This window comes from Callithrix jacchus, chromosome 18 (assembly GCF_049354715.1).
Source record: "Callithrix jacchus isolate 240 chromosome 18, calJac240_pri, whole genome shotgun sequence".
NCBI classification, from domain to species: Eukaryota; Metazoa; Chordata; class Mammalia; order Primates; family Cebidae; genus Callithrix; species Callithrix jacchus.
Window position 1 is genome coordinate 30,561,741 of NC_133519.1, and position 18,811 is coordinate 30,580,551.

General features: G+C 35.0%; 1 protein-coding gene across 18 annotated transcripts in view; it reads right to left on the reverse strand.

Moving 5' to 3' along the window:
* DNM3 (dynamin 3) overlaps positions 1-18,811 on the reverse strand; it is a 551,570-nt gene that overhangs the window by 234,511 nt on the left and 298,248 nt on the right. The window lies entirely within an intron of this gene.

Below are 18,811 nucleotides of genomic sequence, written 5' to 3' on the forward strand. Positions count from 1 at the left end.
GATTTGAAGGTAGCTATGCCTCACCACCTCAGGAGAAGTAGCTGCTCCAGATACACGGTCTGGCCTGGCTGGCCAGAATTTTTGATAGTAAGGTTTGGGGACAAATCCCCAGAAAATAACGAAGTGTTATTTTGCTTTTATTTGCCACTATTTTGTTCTCAGCAACCATAGGAGAAGTGATTGCTGTGGTCTCGGAGGACTGGGTATTTCTGATCCTCTGGCTATAACTGAGTAATAGCACCCTAACCTGAATAACACAGCCTTACAGACTTATTTTTCTTACATCTTTACTGAAGTATACTTGAAAAATAAAAATAGCATCTATTCAAGGTATGCAATGTGATGTTTTGATATATGTTATGAAATGATGACCACAGTCAAACTAATTAACATATTCATCACCTCACATTGTTACCATTAGATTGTATTGTCACCTTAGATTGTGTTGTAGTATTTTGGTTCCTAGCAAGGTCTCAAAAAAAGAGAGAGAAAGAGAAAAAGAAAAAGAAAACAACAGAAATCCTCTCCCTTTTTCTTTTATTGCTATAAGTAGGAAGCTACTGTTGTTTTCAACTGTACTTTCTTATTTGAAAAAGCTCAGTTAGTGGTTAGTTCGTTATAAAGTCTCAACCCCACATTCATTGCAGCATTATTTAAAATAGCCAAAATATGGAAACAACTTAAAGGCCCATTAACAGATGAATGGATAAAGAAAAGATGAGATGTATGTATGTGTATATACATACATATATACACATGAAATATATATGTATGTGTATATACACATACATATACACATATGAAATAATGAAATACTGTTCAGCTTTAAAAATGAAAGTAATCTTGCCATGTGTGACCATCTGGATGAACCTAGAGGGCATCATGCTAAAAGAAATGAACCAGACACAGAAAGACAAATAGTACATGATCTCATTTATAAGGAATCTAAAATAGTTGAATGCATAGAAAAAGAGTAGAAAAGGTTGTTGCCAGAGACCTGGGGATGGTGGAGGAAATGGGGAAGTGTTGCTCAAAGGGTACAAACTTACAGTAATACAATGAACTAAGTTCTGGAAACCTGTACAGCATGGTGGCTATAGTTAACAATATTGCACTGTAAACTCAAAATGTGCTAAGGGAATAAATCTCAATTGTTCCCACTGCACACGCACACAAAAATGGTAATGATGTGACGTGATGGATGTATTAATTAGTTTGACTGTGGTCATCATTTCATAACATATATCAAAACATCACATTGTATACCTTAAACAGATATAATTTTTATTTGTCAAGTATACATGAGTAAAGGTGTAAGAAAAGTAAGTCTCAAGGATGCCTGCTTTCATGAATAGGCAGAATTCTACCAAAAACTTGCTTATGTAAGTATCTTGAAAAGAATATATGCTTCTGTATTAAAGGAATATTTAAAAGATTTCACAAGTATTCATTCACAGAATATCTTTTGCATATATTATTCAAGTCACCTTATGCAAAGCCCTGAAAACAATGAAACGAGTAACACTCTCACATAATGATCTGAGTTAGATTAAAATAGATTGAAGTAAATTATTCTGGGAAAGCTGATGTTTTTTAGTTCAAAAGAAAAATTTGTAACAGATTTTTATTTATAAAACAAAGCCAAAGTAATTTTTAAAATTTCAAAATTTTATAATGTAACATTTTAAAATTGGCAATATACTCATATAGTTCAAAATTCAAAAAGCGTAAAAAGGCATGCAAGGAAACATTATCTTTCTTACCCCTTACTGCAACATGTTTAAAGCATGAGAAAAACATAAGAAAGCCATCGGTCATCTCTCTTTCTTTTTCTCTTTCCTTTTTCTGTTTTCTATGTTTGTGTTTGTAATTGTTGCCATGACAACATCATATATTAAGTAAGCTACCTGACATTAATCAAGAGGTCAGAATTTACTGCCAAATGTTTGGAAAGTAGCCCTATGTGTATTATTTGACCCAAAATGATGTATTTTTGAACTTATAAATCACGTATTCTCTAAGGAAAATCTCAAAGCTGATAATCAAGCAACAACAGAGATGTCAATATATTACACTAAATATTTTCATTATAAAAACTATATAAATAATCAAAAGCAGAGGTTAGGCAAGAAATTACACATTGTTTTTCAATGACAATAATAGCACATATTGCTACGTTTCCTACCACTATAAAAATATTTGCTAACGTAAATCCATGTCCAGTATATATTTGTTAAATGAATGCTTTAAAGTATGTAAAAAGCAAATTTAACCAAATGTCAGACAATGCTCTTTTAATTTCTTTGCAAATATACTTTATCCAAAATATTGCCTTAGAGAATTACACTTTTAGAAAACGAGACACCCAAATTACCCAACCTCAATGGACAAATCTCATTTTAAAAAGATAATCACTGAAAGAAAACCCACACCGTAAATCATGGTGGTACCTCTTGGAGTTCAATAGCAGTCAATTTCATGGAGTTCATTCTTTTGTTCAACGTGTGTCTCTGGTAGCAATTTATACTATTTTGTTTATTTTCCCTTGGAAGATGAACTGTGGCTGAACATCCTTCTTACACCAAAATCTAATTTACTTTGATGCAGTTAAGTCGATATTAAGCTTCTTCCCAAGTCAAAACAACACCTTTTCCAGTAAAGTCCTCCTAAGGCCCCCACTTACACTATCAGATTGCAATCCTGAATCATTTAGTTGCTCATCTGTGGTACCCTCCTCAAATTTTTCATATCTCTCTTAAAATATGAGTATTAGATGTTAGTCACGTCTCATTACCAATGTCAAGCAAAGAGGAAGGATTTTTCCTGACTGATTTATGTCTTCTCTTTATCCCATTCCAGCAACACTCTGTTGATTTATCTCACATCCCTATTATTTCATTCTAATACTGTGATAAACTTTTTAAAACTTCTTAATAAGTATCCTATAATGCAGAATTTAGGCTGAGAAAAGGGCCATGATAACATTCAGGTGCTCTGTTCTCTTTAGTCCTAGTGTCATTTGTTTGTTCCTCCTAAACTGCTTTCTGTTCTTTATCTACTGTTTCACTGAATGGCAAGCACCACTTTGTATCTGGATCATACAGGAGGTGAAAATCATGCCCTAATTCACAGTCATTTGAAGACTAACAAACTTATTCTGAAGTATGTCATGAAAATCACTGAGGAAACAAGTAAATAACCCAGCATTGGACCAAAGTTAATAAACTGGTATTGTTTTACACAGCGTGTTTCAGCATATTAATAAGATAATTGTTAGGATTTTAAGGTACTGTCATGCAACGCATAACATTTGAGTCAATGAAAGATCACATACACAATGGTGGTCCCATAAGATGAGAATGGAGCTGAAAAATTCTTAAGGGTTAGTGATGTCACAGCCATTATGGTGCAACAGATTACTCACATGCTTATAATGATGCTGGTGTAAACAAACCTGCTGTGCTTCCAGTCTTATAAAAGTCTAGCACATGCAATTATATATAGTAAATAGTACTTAATAATGATAATAAGCAACTATGTTATTGAATTACATATTTACTATACTACACTTCTGTCATTATTTTAGAATTTACTCTTTCTACCTATTTTTTTTCTTAAAGTTAACTGTAAAACGGTCATAGGCAGGTCCTTGAAAAGGCATTCCAGAAGAAGATATTGTTAGCGGAGGAGATGACAGTTCCATGCATGTTACTGCCCTGAAGACCTTCCACTAGGACAAGATGTGGAGGCAGAAAACAATGATATGGATGATTTCAGTCCTGTGTAGACCTGGGCTAATATGTGTGTTTATGTCTATTATTTTTTAACAACACAATTTAAAAAGTAAAAAACAAAAATATTTTAAAATCAAAAAATAATATAAAATAAAGATATTAAAAAAGAAATTTTTTTACAGTTTTTCAATGTCTGTGTTTTAAGCTTTGTTACAAAAGAGTCAAAAAGTTTTAAAAATTTTGGAAGTTTATAAAGTAAAAATGTTACAGCAAGGTAGGCTTACTTTATCGTTGAAGGAAAAAGATATTTTTATAAGTGTAGAGTAGCCTAAGTATACAGTGTTTATAAAGTCTACAGCAGCAAAGTAGTGGTAAAAAGTCTAATGAATCTAGTAGGATTCACACACAGGTTACACTTGTTCTTTTCCATAGATAGTTTTTTTCTCCATTCATAACTTTTTTGCATAGCTTGGCATCATTGAATAGAATGTAAAAAGAGGCAGAAATTAATAAATAATGCCAATGGGTCTCAAGTTGCAAGATAATTTTCCAAAGGAAGTATGTGACCATTTAGATGACCTGACTCACTGCCTCTCTCATTTTGCCCCTTATTTGTGAGTATGTGATTATACATACATACATACCAGGAAGTGAAATCACATTTAGGTTTAAAGCTTGATCATGGGCAGAAAGAAGAGAACAAGATCCACAGCATGTCTTTATCAATACTAAGATTATTCATAAAGGATTATTATTTTAATAAAGTAACACCTAATTTATTAAAGCCATAATGCTTTTATAACTGTAGCTCACACAGTAAAGTGTTATGGAATCTTTAATTTAATAGTAAATACTTTTTTTAAGTATCACAATTATTTCTGTTTCACATCTAAACTAACAATAAAACTTTAATTTCTTTACTTGTCTCTGAAAACAAACGGAAACAGGATCTTTTAGCAAAAGAGAGAGAGTTCATATATTAATTTTAAATTTAAATGTTAGATTTTATCATTGGTTTGCTTCTATTGACTGGAAACATCTTTTTAATCAGTAGAAACCAAAAGTCCTCTGCCTAGGTTTCAAGGCCTCCATCATCCAATCTCACTCATTTATTCAACCTTGTTTCCCTCCCTTTCCACCGAACACTGTCTGTTTTGGACAGGCAATCCTGGGTGTCCTCCAGGTCTGTCTCTTCTACCGTCTGTGCCTTTGCTCATGTTCTTAACACTCACAGGAATGTTCTCCTTTTTTCATATGCTTCTTCATGGTCTATCTATTTTCCAGATCTACCTTCTCCTCCAAGAACCCTTCACTGGTACATTCCTGATCCCCTCTCCATGCCCATCATTGTACCACTCAGATCTTAAGCAGGTCCCAGTTACCAACCTTATACCCTCCTACTCTTCCCCTCACCTTATTTTGGCTCCCCTGGCCTCCAGAAACACTCTTGCCTCAGAGTCTTTGCACATGCTGTTCCCACCATTTGAAAGGCTCTTTCATCAGCCTTCGGCATGCTTACTTCCTCACTGCTTGCAATATTATCTCAAATATCACCTTTCCTAACCATGCTACTTAACATTGCAACCCTATTCCCAGATTTTCTATTTTCTCTCCTTACTGTATTGTTTACACTTGATTATCATGCAGGCAGGATTTTTGTCTGTTAAATTTATAGCTGTTACCCAGTGCCTAGAATACTGTATGGTACATAGTAAGTACTCTAAATACCTGCTGAATACATTAAGTGAATTTACTGAATGTTAACTACAGTTGTCTCTTGATATCTGTGGGAGATTGTTTCCAGGACCTCCTGAGGATAACAAAATCCAAAGATGCTCAAGTTCCTTATATAAAATGGCACCATGTTTGCATATAACCTATGTACATCACCCTGTATACTTTATCTTATTTAAAGATTATAAGTAATCACTTATAATAGCTAATGCAGTGTGAATGCTATGTAAATAGTTGTTATACTATATTATTTAGGGAATAATGACAATAAAAAAGTCTGTACATGTTCAGCACAGACACAATTTAAAAAAAAAAAATATTTTCAACCTGCAATTAGTTGAATCCATAGATGTGAAACCCATGGAATTCAGAAGGCCAACTGTAATCCTAAATGCTTCAGAAGTGCAATAAATTAAATGAATTTACCAAAATATATGTCCTAAATGCTAGATAAGTATTACCTTGTTTAATCCTCACAATCCTCTATGACAGAGGTCCCCAACCCCTGGACCACAAACCCAGTACCAGTCCTTAGCCTGTTAGGAACCAGGCCACACATATTTACAGCTGCTCTCTATCACTTGCATTACCTCTGAGCTCTAAATCCTGTCAGATCAGCAGTGGCATTAGATTCTCATAGGAGCACAAACCCAATTGTGAACTGCACATGCAAGGGATCTAGCTTGTCGGCTCCTTATGAGAATCTAATGTCTGATGATCTCTCCCTGTCTCCCATCACCCCAGATGATGGAAAATAAGCTCAGGGATTCTATGTTATGGTGAGTAATATAATTATTTCATTATATATTACAATGGAATAATAGTAGAAATAAAGCACACAATAAATTTAATGCACTTGAATTATCCCAAAACCATCCACCTCCATCCCGGTTTGTGAATGAACCAGTCCCTGGTGCCATAAAGGGTGGGGTCACCTGCTCTATGAGAGAGATTCTATTACTGCCAATTTTGCAAATGGAAAAATGTAACACAGAGTGAATTAACTACAGTTAAGTAACTAGCAAGTGGCAATGTTGGAAATCATGTCTTTTAACTTAAAAGGACAATGACAATGTCTTTTGCACCTTATATGCCCTTTAACTTTCCCTTAATGCTCTTACATATGTTCTATCCTTGCCATTAAAAAATTGGGCAATTACTGAAAAGAATTTATTTATTTATTATATACAATAATCACTTTCTAAAAAAAAATTTAAGGCAATTAGCTTTAGACATAATTTTTCCCTTACAAAACAACAACAACAAGAGGAAGAGGAGGAAAAGGAGGAGAAAAAGAAAAGAATACCTACATTATAACAGTTACCAACCAACATTAGACAAAAAAAAATAGGGAACCCAAGGCTTGGCTCTAGAGTCTTTCTAGGAGTTATTAGGTAAGGAAAATATCCTGAATCGTCTGGAACATGAAATAAATCTATACTACATCTAGGTACTCAAAACTAAGAAGATCATAAAAATATAAATTGCAGGCACCTAGAAGTCCACAGTCTGTTAGTACTGCAGAGCCTGGTCCAGGAGCCATCTTTCATAAGATAGAGTAGGGATGGGGCAAAAGTTTTAAGTGGAAACAATAAAACTGATGGAGACTAACCGAGTTGATATCTATACCATAAACACTGGTGTGGTCCTATGAGATTTTTACAGCCAACAGCACTTCTTACCAGTTGATGCCCCTACTGTCTGGGTTGCTAAATATTTTGAAAATCATCCCTGAAGCTAACATTTTTTAAGGCTTAATATACACTGGACGCTATGCTGAAAGCTTCCACAGATTAATCCGTATAGTCCTCCAACATCTCTACGAAGAAGAAGAAACACTTATTATCCTTTCTTTATGGATGAAAAAAGCCACAAATAACAAATAACATTCATCAAGTCACACAGTAAAGTAATCAGTCAACCTGGATGCACACCAAGGCCTTCTAGTTCCTTAGTCTCTCCCTCAATCACGCCACTGTACTGCCTAACAACAACCAATGGTTTAGCATAAGCTAAACAGACCATAGACTGTTTTTACCTAAACCTAAACATTGGTGTAAATTTATATTTACTGAAATACTAAAATCATTATCTTTCTTCTTAATAATTGTTTTTGCCCCTTAGGTCACCCCAAGCAAACTCCTTGAAAGTATAAATTTGGTATTTTCTACCTTAGTATCTCCAGCACAGAGTCTAACATCATAGAAGTCTGATAAATGTTTATGGATTGAATGAAAAAATAAAAGAATGACAGAACTAGATGTTTACTTTTACATTTCACTTGAAAAATGGCACTTTCTACAGATATAAAGCCCCTTGGTTCTGAGTGTAGGCTTAGATAAATTATGTATTAATTATTAAGTATAGCCAGCTAAAAAATTACCAGAGCAGAAGTTAATATAGTAAAACTAACAAAAAACAAACAATCATCATATTAAATAAGAGTATATAAAATAAACCTTAATTAGCTTCTTTTCTCCACCATAAAGCAGGAGAGAAATTAAGCCATGGAAGGAAAAGTTTTAATCTACTTGAGTATATTATCATTTTAATTTATGGTCTTCTTGATCTTATAAAAACATTACAGGTTTTTTTCAAAGCACAGGCTTACCAAGTTCAGAAATGCATGTTTATTACTCCTAAACATAAGTATGTATGATTTGGTCATGTTTATTAAAGGAAAATCATAATTGTATGATGGTTGGCTTTTATGTTTTAAATATTAACATTTTTATTAAACACAATATATTTTATCTTAACTGAGTGTGTTCCTCTTTAAATGCCAATCTCATAACATATTTAAACTGTATAAGGATCACTAAATAGAAAATTTTAAATGAATCTCCAGAATATTTTTCTCAAAATAAAAACAGTTCAATCTTTTTCCTCTCATCTACTTTACTCATATACCTTTTCATACAGAGAGTTTTAAATAGCTATATCAAAACATTAGGCTAAAATTCTCCTCTCCCTAAAAAGGGGTGATCTTAAACTAACAAAACAGAGGCTTTTCTTGCTTCCTTCCCTCTTCCCATTCTCAGAATAATGTCTGCCTACCAAAGACTAGAATGAAACTTTAGTTTTAATTCCCAATGAAGCACATGTCATAGTTGTATTACTACACTATATCAACAGGAAACAAAATTACTCATCCATTCCACTGAGATATCTAACACTAGAAGACTCAACACATTTTCTCCCTTCTTAAAGGAACTATGTGATAGGATTAGGTTTTTTAAATTCCAAAACACATTTATGGAATGGGATTTAAGAATTGAATCCTTTTGCCATTCACTTTAGTTTTAAACAGCTTGTTTATCTTCTTCCTGCTAGCACAAAATGCAGCACAGAAATGGAAAGCAGATTTCTTTACGTAGTGAATTTCATGTGGTTTCCACATTTCTCCTGGTAGTAGATTCCCAGCAGACATGCATCTAAATAAATTCCTCCTTGAGTGATTTTTAAGTCAGATGGCATCTGTAGCATTTTGTGGCACTTTCTAAAAGCTCTCTCAAATGGACTACAAAGGGTCTACACATTGTAGCATTCTTCAACACAGTTTTAAAGTCTTTATACAAATAAATAAATCTAGGAAGGAGATTTTTTAGTGGCCTTGATTCTTACTCAAAAGGAATCCTCTTTCTTTGACTTCTTCCATTCAAAAAAATCTCAGATTGATCAGTATGTGTTTATTCACCTATTCTACTTGGGAAACTATTGTAGGGCATACCTAGAAACTACAAGCATGGCCCTGGACCTCAAGGTGTTTCTAATCAAGTTAGAAAGATAAGATATAAATGTCAGAACAAGTGAAATACTAAAATCATCATCTTTCTTCTTAACAATTGTTTTTGCCCCTTAAGTCTTCCCAAGCAAATGACAGTTTCAGAAGTATCAGCAGAGCACATGCAACAAGTGAATGAATAAATGGAACAGACAATAAGGTCTATCTATATATGTTATTTGGAAATATTTGGTATGCAATATTCTTTGGAGCCACAGGAAAGCTGCTTTTAAATAAAAGTATGATCAATCTGTAACTCCATCCTTCTTTCTTCACCCTTCTGAAGACATTTAATGTTTCAAAAAATCAAAAGCAACTGGCTCATAGAAAAATTATTTTAAAGGCCACATGGAAATATCAAAGCAATTAGTTTGGGAGCTATTTGTTTTTAGGCAATGTATACATAAGGTTAAATTCATCTGATTGAAAATTTAAGAAGAAACAAAATCTTATTAAATAGCCTAACACATTTTTACCAATAGCTCAATTTCAACTTCATGTTCCAAAAAAGAAACAGGATGAATGGGGGCTGTAGAGAAGAAGAATACTCAGAGAAAGTCTCATGCTGAGCGGAGGAAAGGTGGAAAGAAAAGATGAAATAGTGCTAAAGAGGAGGAAAAGGGACAAAACTAACAAGTCTGCTTTACTGAATGCTTTTTGATCACTTGATTGATGCATATATGGAAGTATGGGAAATTAACATATATAACTGCCTTTTGATAAAATAACTAGTTTAATATTCTCTGTAAATGTTCAGGGACAACATAAAAGTCACCAAGGGGGCCGGGCGCGGTGGCTCAAGCCTGTAATCCCAGCACTTTGGGAGGCCGAGGCGGGTGGATCACGAGGTCAACAGATCGAGACCATCCTGGTCAACATGGTGAAACCCCGTCTCTACTAAAAATTACAAAAAATTAGCTGGGCACGGTGGCGTGTGCCTGTAATCCCAGCTACTCAGGAGGCTGAGGCAGGAGAATTGCCTGAACCCAGGAGGCGGAGGTTGCGGTGAGCCGAGATTGCGCCATTGCACTCCAGCCTGGGTAACAAGAGCGAAACTCCGTCTCAAAAAAAAAAAAAAGTCACCAAGGGTAGAAACAGTATTTGCTACAACACCATAACCACTTTTCCTAAGGCTCTGCCATGGCAATTCTCCAAACTGTTGCCATATGAACTTGTTGCAGAATGTTTTCAAAAACATCCCAATTTACTTTATCCATATCATTGAATTAGGCCTCCCAACCACCTCTGAGGTGGGTATCTTTCCTTATACTATTTGACAAATGAGAAAATGGCAGAGCTGAACTTGAACCAATCAATTCTAGTGCTCCTTCTCTGATATCTCAGTTGAATCCAAAAAAGCAAAGGTTTCATTTAACTTCAAAGAAGTAGAATTTGGTAAAGAAAGATGAAATGCTGAAATTAAATATAACTAATTAAATCTGTACAAACACCAAGTCATTCAACAGTTTTTGCTCTGGGCACTCAAACACTTGGCTTTAACATTTTCACTGTAAATGTTAATTCAAAACTTTTATTTCGCAACCACACTATACATTGGTAAGCAAATTATCTTACAAAGTTATGTAAATTATCTTTCATAGCTGAAAACTGTTTTTTAACAGGGCCCTTATTAACAGTTTCTGTCAGCATGCGCGAATACAAAAAACTCACTAAAATTCTTCTATATTGAATGTGAAGGAGACATGTAGCGTGGGAATGGTAGTTTTAAGTGGAGAATTTGATATTCTCAGAAATCCTCCCATATACATACACAAGACAAATGCATTTAAAATGATATAGTATGGGAATGCAACAGAAGTGGCATTCATCTAAATTAGTCTGAATCTACAGCATGCAATCTAAAATAAAATCAAATTAAATAATAGTGAAATAGTTACAGTTGACATTACTTCAAATCAGATCCAACCTAACCCACATAAGAATCACAGGGTGAGAAATACGAATTATTTTATAATCTGAAGACAAAGACAGAACTAAAATTAAGGTTGATTTACAATATAGATAGGGAAAAAATTAACTGGAAAATCAACTCCCACTAGCTTTCTTGTTCTTTGTTCAAGATTACAAAGAATGAGGGACTCAACTTTCCAAAACTTAACCAACTGAACTGTAATACTGAAAACTTTGTAGTCTGGAATCACTAAAAAAAAAAAGAGAGAGAGCGAGAGAGAGAGGGAATTTCACTACCCTCAAACTGGCTTCACCACTAGCAGAAAACAATTGCTTCTGGAAAATTCAAAAGACTTCTTTTAGCTAGCACAGTGGCTCATGCCTGTAATACCAACACATTGGGAGGCCAAGGAAGGAGGATTCCTTGAGTCCAGCAGTTTGAGACTGGTCTGGGTAATACAGGAAGACTCTGTTTCTACAAAAAAAAAATTTTTTTTTAATTAAAATTAGTCGGGCACAGTGGCGCACATTTGTGGTCCCAGCTACTCAGGAGCCTGAGAGGTTGAAGTATCACTTGAGCCCAGGAGTGAAGGCTGCAGTGTGTGATGATTGCCCCACTGCACTCCAGCCTAGGTGGCAGAGTGAGGCCTGTTTCAAAAAAAAGAAAAAAAAAGACTCCTTTTATACCACTTATCCTCACTGGTTTTCTCTTTTCAGAAAACTTAAAAACAAACAACGATTTGAGTACTTCTCAGTACTAACTTTCTGAGACCCCGAAAATGTCTATGCATGCAGGTTGAACTGCAAGCACCTGCCCTAGTTGTTGACACACACACTGGCCAGGAAGCACCTGAGGCCACTCCACATATTCTCCATGGGGTACAAATCCTTTAAAGAAAAAATAATTATTTAATAATCTACTAGCTTTTTAGCAAAATAAGACATTATTTTAAAAGCAATCATAAGCCATTCTGGCCAATGAAAACCAAGGCTAGCTTTTTCCTGAAGAACCTGAGGAGAAATGGAAACAAAGTAAAGCGCACCAGAGGAAAACATTTTGTTATAGGACAGAAGATTGGGAGTAAAGTGAATGTTCCCCAAACAAAAATGAACCAATAGCACACAAAATGTGTATGTAGTTTTTAAATGCAGTCAGTGAAAGCTCCACCTGAATAGAATTCAATACCCTAAAACACTGCATTTGCAAAATTATGAAGGTATTGCTTACCCAATATTTCTATGTTAACTATTGCTATGAAGTTCTGACACGTTAAAGTTAAAAAAAATAAAAGACTGAAATATGCATACACTAAAACTAACGTTTAAGATTACAGAAAGCATTGCATATACACTATGCTTACAATAATATTACTTTAAAAAGGGAAAAGAATTTATTTTGATGTTAATAATTCTCATATAGAGATGATCTGGTTTGTTTTAAACGTATATACAAATACATACACATATATATGCATATTTATATATACTATATACACACATATATGCTCACACACATTTGTACATACAATTGCATGTATATCTAGATGCATTTATCAATCTATCTAGCCCTATATCTGTAATAAAACCAGATAACCTCAAGGGTGAGAAAGGTTATGATGGCTTCTCAAAAAGATTATCCAAAGGGTTATTTTAAGAAATCAGCTTCCATTACAGTGTTTTTAAAAACAGTTCTGTTATCTTTCCCTCAGAATCAAGCGTGGTCTTCTATTTTCACTTGTTTCACACTCACAATGTATTTATTTACTGAGATTATAAACACCTTGAGGAAAAGAGCATACTTTCTTCCTGAACAGTGTTTGCTTTGCTGTGACTGAGCTTTGGAGACACTAGACCTAGATAGCCAGTGAGCAGGTAAAGGCTGGGTGGCTGCTGTGGGACACAGCAGCCTTACCTGCATAAAGCTTAGCTCTGGGCCAGGCCCTGTTCTAAGCTATTTTCACACGTTAATCCATTTAATTTTCAGAAAACCCTATTTTACAGATAAGGAAACCAGAGCTCAGAAAAGTTAAATAATTTGTCAAGGCAGCATCATACCAAGCTGTGAAGCCAGGATTCAAACCCATGCCAGCTGGCTCCAGAATACCCACACGACACTGCCTCCTTGAGCTTCTGCTTCCTCATCTGTAACCATGGGGAAATCCTGCCTTTCAGGATTGCTGGATTAAATTATATCACATGTGAAAGACACTAGCACAGACCCTGGCATAAAATAAATGCTCAAAAGAAAGTACTAATTAAACAAAACAAACCCCTAAAACCAGAAAATGGTATATGTTATTGTCTCTATACCTTTTGTACTCTCGTCCTGAGTGGCAGTGAAGTGGCATTGAATCTGATTCTAATGGTAAATGGAAATCATTTTTAGTTGATTAATACTAAAATAAGTGTTTATAAAGATAGGTGATTAATATTCATTTGCAACCTGTAAATTACCTTTCAACATGAATCAGTTTACATATAAAGCAAGTTTCCAGGATGGCATGAATATAAGTATTTTAATATGGTCCCATACGTCCTTAGAAGCTGGAATAAATTATCTGGAAACTGAACAGAATTGTTCAGTTAAAGTGTCTATAATGGACACAACTAAACAGATTTACGTTGGATCAAACCCTTTTAGAAATTCATGTAATTTGGGTTTCCCCTTTCATATATACCAGAAGATTAAAATCCTAAAATAAAGACAATGTGCTATGTATTACACAAGTATGCCTATCATTACTTAAAGACTTAGAGCTTTTAAAATGACCTACTGCAAAATTGCAGGTATTCTGGGTAAAGCAGAAAGCAACTCTTTACACACATGCTTCCTTGTAGTCATTATGCTTAACTTGTATCCCTATCCACAGAAAGTGTGCTTTCTCCGCCTCTGCAAAAAAGTAGTTTCTGAGTCCTTTTATTATGCACATACGGTTATTTTTTCTTTTGGATATCACAACATATTCATTTTGAGTCACACCAAGGAAATAAAATACTGGTATTGCCAGAAGACATCAGGAGTCAATATTCTAAAATTGTCAGGTGACCTGAGGACACCATGTTTCTCTTGTCTAAGGTAACCAGTCCTCATTTTAAAGTCTGATTGTAACATGGAATTCAATGGGAGCCTGTAGCACATAGCACTCAGATGATGCTCGTCAGTTTTTGAGGGTGGAAGCAGGCAGCAGTCTACACTCCTATTATGCTCTCACTTAAAATCAGCCTGAAAAGGCCAGCAACAATTTTCTGATCCTTTTAACTTGTCTTCCCCTAAAGATTTCAAGACAGTGCTTCTAATTTTACTGGAGTCATAAATCATATATTTACCTTCTTGTGACTGGTATCCAACAGAGTAGGTTTTAAGATTTGTCTGCTGGATGTATTATGTTACTGAAATATAAAAATGGCTGCCGTGCTCGCCAGTGGTTAGTAAAACTCAAGGATGTAACATTATCTTCCTCAATTGATTTGAGGAAAGAATGTTCATAAAATATATACTGCTTTTGGTTAGGAGCTGATTTCTAAATAAACAGACTCAGGAATGGAAATTTTAGAGACAGGCAAAAACAAAACATACATCCATAAATGTATGTTTTTAAAATCAATTTTCTCACAATCTTCGTCCTTTGTAAGCGTTCTGAAGATTGTAAATTCAGTTGCATTAAGTTTATGATTTATAGCTGTTCTACCTTAACTTCTTTTTCAGTTGTTGAAGGAAAATCTCTTACTCGTCTGAAATATTTCTCTCTATTTTACAGGCTGATGTTACATCTCTGTCTAAGAAGGCACTTACACGGCAGTGATTTGAGGGCAGCCATTTGTTTGTGATTCAGGCAAAGGGAGAAAAGTGGAATGCTTAGCTACAACTTACCTAGTCCTTTGGGCCCTAACAAAGTAGGAAATGCAGGGGATTAGGGGACTGCACTGCCTCCAATTAAAAAAAAAGTGCGAATCCACACAACATAAAGCCTGACTAAGTGGGGCTATATTCTCTAATTTGCAATGAACTAAGGTCAGCTAGATTTTTATCTTGGCTACAAACTAGAAAGGAGAAAACAAGAAGAAAGGAAACATTACAACTTGGTTAGATCCTGCTTTTCACACAAGATTGTATGACTGATAGCTGCACAGGATGCTTCCAGAAAATTAGAAGGCCAAAAATTAGCAAGGAAATATGGTTGGCTCAATGTTTACATTTATTTTAAAAAGAATAGTCCAATTTGGTTTGTAGCTGCAGTACACATATATAAATATTAAATGTACATTGTTCTTCATGATTTTTTAAAATAGGGCTTTAATTCTTAAGCTATTATCATGACAAATATTTGAGCAGAAACCACATGTATACCATATAGCTCTTTACTCATTCTTTTAAAAGTTTACTCAATGGTCTACTATGAGCCAAAGAAAATGCAAAGATATTGTTCCTGCCTTCAATTAGCTTATATTTTATGTGGGAAAAAAAAGTTCAAATACATAAAATAACAACTAGTACAGGTAACATCTCGTACAAAACTGTGAAAGCACAGCAGATAATTAATTGGCATTTTAATAACCGGATATATAAGCACTGTAAGATTCGGTAGGGGAACAAGTTGTTTCTGTAAGCTGACAATATTCTTCTGAGCACAGGCATTGGCGTTAGAAAAAAAAATCTGAGTTCTGCCATTTGTGTACTCTGATGAAGTAATGTTTAAGCTCTCTGAGCCTTGATTTAATCATCAATAAAATGGGGATAGCTACAGGTTATTACAAGAAACTAATACATTATACATTAACAGATTTTGTAATCTTTAAAGAAGCTGAGAAAGTAGTCAAAGGAATTATGCCAAACAATTACCATTAGTTTGGGAAGACAGAAAGGGTTAAGAAGTTGGAAGGAATAATGATTTTTTTCTTGCCATACCTCTCTATTGTTTGAACTTGTGCATTAGTCTTGTAACAAAAAAAATTTAAGGCTATGTAAATATTAGCTGAAGTATGCATATCTGGATATCACAAAATAATTGTAAACACTAGTAACTCTGCCCCTTTAGAGGTACATAGAAAGAAGCCTCAGTCCTGGTTTCAATTTGAGAATTTCCAAAGTCATAAAAACATGCCAAGATTGGGAACAATAACCAACTGAAACAGTGTTTTCTTTTCATAACACTTTCAAATAGAGTAAATTTTGTAGTCACCCAAAACCATCTATTGATTCAATAATCACTTTAGCCAACAACTTTTGAAATAAGCAAATTAAATAACTTTAGTTCCTCAAAGTCAAGTATTTGTCACATCTAACTTTGCCTTCTAGGGCCCAATACATTTTGGGTATTCAAGTGATAACTTTACAGACATAAGGAAAGTCATTAAGCCATTTCCAAATCAATGCCCCGGACTTTTCAGAGCAGAATGATCGACTTCTTAAACTGCACTTGGTCACAGATGAGTATTCCTAACATTTTATGTAAGTGTGGGCTTTTTGAGGGCAGCAGTCAGATCCTAATCTTTGTATGCCCAGTCCTTGGTATTGTGACTAGTACATGAACAGCCAAGAATAAATACTTGTTGAACTATGTGGAGGCAATAGCACCCTCAAACCCTACAATTAACTAGAAACCCAAGGAGATGGATGTATATTTTAAGAGGAACTCAATTTTTATAGCTGTCTCTGAAGAAAATTCCTTAAGATATTTTGAAAGTCATGAAGGTAAGTATAAAGTTAAGTCTCTTGATTGAAATATTGTAAGATCCCTATTTGGTGTAGGTAGTAGAACCATTTGAGAGCTAAGGTGAAATCATGGAGCAATTTGATCAGAACCACCTCTTGTTTGCTTGACAAAAATTTCCAAGGCATGTCTCATGGACATAAATGGAAGTGGGCAGAAGAAAGGCTTTTCACTTTCTGCCAGGTGGCAGAAGCAGGTCTACACCTGGAATGCTGGCTGACTACTGGCTCAAGTGGCTCATGGCTCCTCTATGAGGAGGACTTCATGTGAGTAACCACACAGATACTTTAAAAAGAATGGAGCTGGTATCCACATTTAATACAACTATTAGATTGTATTTAGTCACACTTACATCATTTCCAATAATATGGAAGCAGTGACAAAGAAAAAAGGGAGGTGAGTCTTGTGGCGCCTGTGCAAGCTCTACTGAATAGGCCCTGAAGACGTAAGTATGGAAGCAAAAGTACAGTGATATAAAGTCATTCCTCTGACTCTCGCTGAGGATATAAATGTTTCTGTGAATGATGTACCCAGTGCTAATCTCTATTCCATCCTAAGATGCCAGATAATTCATGTTTATCTTATTTAATCTTTCTCACAAGATAACAAGGCCTTGTCATAACTTTTGAACTCTTTAGAGTGTGCTATTTGATAATTCAAAAGAGGCCATTTTATGAAAAGCAAATGCTTTAGGTCAGTACTCACTTAAGCTTTTTGAAATATACAATGCAGCACTTATCTTTCTACTTCTGAAAAGCATTTCAGAAGGCCAGTAGAAATGGATTGCTTTGGCTGTACTTCTTTAAAGAATGCTAGGTTTCTTAGTTTGGTTAGTCAAATTAAATTTGGAAGCTACCTAGAAATTTTCTTACATTTTGGTCTTTAGAAGGGAAATTAATCAAGCTTTTGTTTGAGGCAGCTCTAGCTTTAATCAGAATCCTATGGAGGGAAAGTGAGAGAACTACATATTCAGAATATTCAAAAGTATATATAATTGAAAACAGCCACAACAGGGAAGGAAAAGTTGATGCCAGTGAGCTGATATCTTATAACCTCTGGTCAAAAAGTACTTGGCAAATTTCAACAGATTTAGTTAACCAGAGATAAAACTAAGCCACAGAATACCATGAAAACAAAAGTATCAAAACAGAATCAGGAATTACCAGTGAAAAACAATGTTATACCTAACAGCATGGATCTCTCAGAGGCGATTTGTTAGAAGACCTGAGTTGCTATTTCATAGTGGATGCTTGAAATCAAAACTTTAAAGTTTCTTTAGGTCAAACTATAGCACAGCATTCAGAGAGCCAGCCAAAATAGCTGAGGGAAACTAGGAAGGCCACATGTGGAACTAATTACTCATGTAGAGGCCATGACAAAGAACATTTCTCCAGACTTTTCATGGGGGCTTCACTTTCAGGAAGTTGCTATAATTACTGTTCAAGTCTAGAGCAGCCTGCAAGCTGCTGACAGATCCAACAGACAGGAGAAGGAGGGAGAGAGAGAGAAGGAGAGAAAGAGAAAGAGAAGAGGGGGTGGAGGAGAGGGAGAGAGAGAGAACTTATCTGCCCCTTTTGACGAGTGAAATACCAGAAAATAAAATGCCACAGGAAAGCTCAGAAAGGTTTCCAAATGAGCTCTGCCTTCCAGTGTTCAACTTTCTGTTTACTATTTTATCTACCATCTATCTTCAAATTATTTCTCCAGCCTGGGTCAGACAGTAAATTTGTACTTCTACAGTAACTCACTTTCAGTTGGCCACAGCCGAACTGTACATCTTGACTCTTTTTTTTTTTTTTTTTTTTACAGCTTTTCCATACTGGGGCCCACTTCCTGCCCAGTTGAGGAAAAAAATCTGGCCTGAAGATGAAATGACTGCTTAACGTTACACTAAAACATCTGGTACCATTTTATGCACAGACCCATGTCTGAGAGCA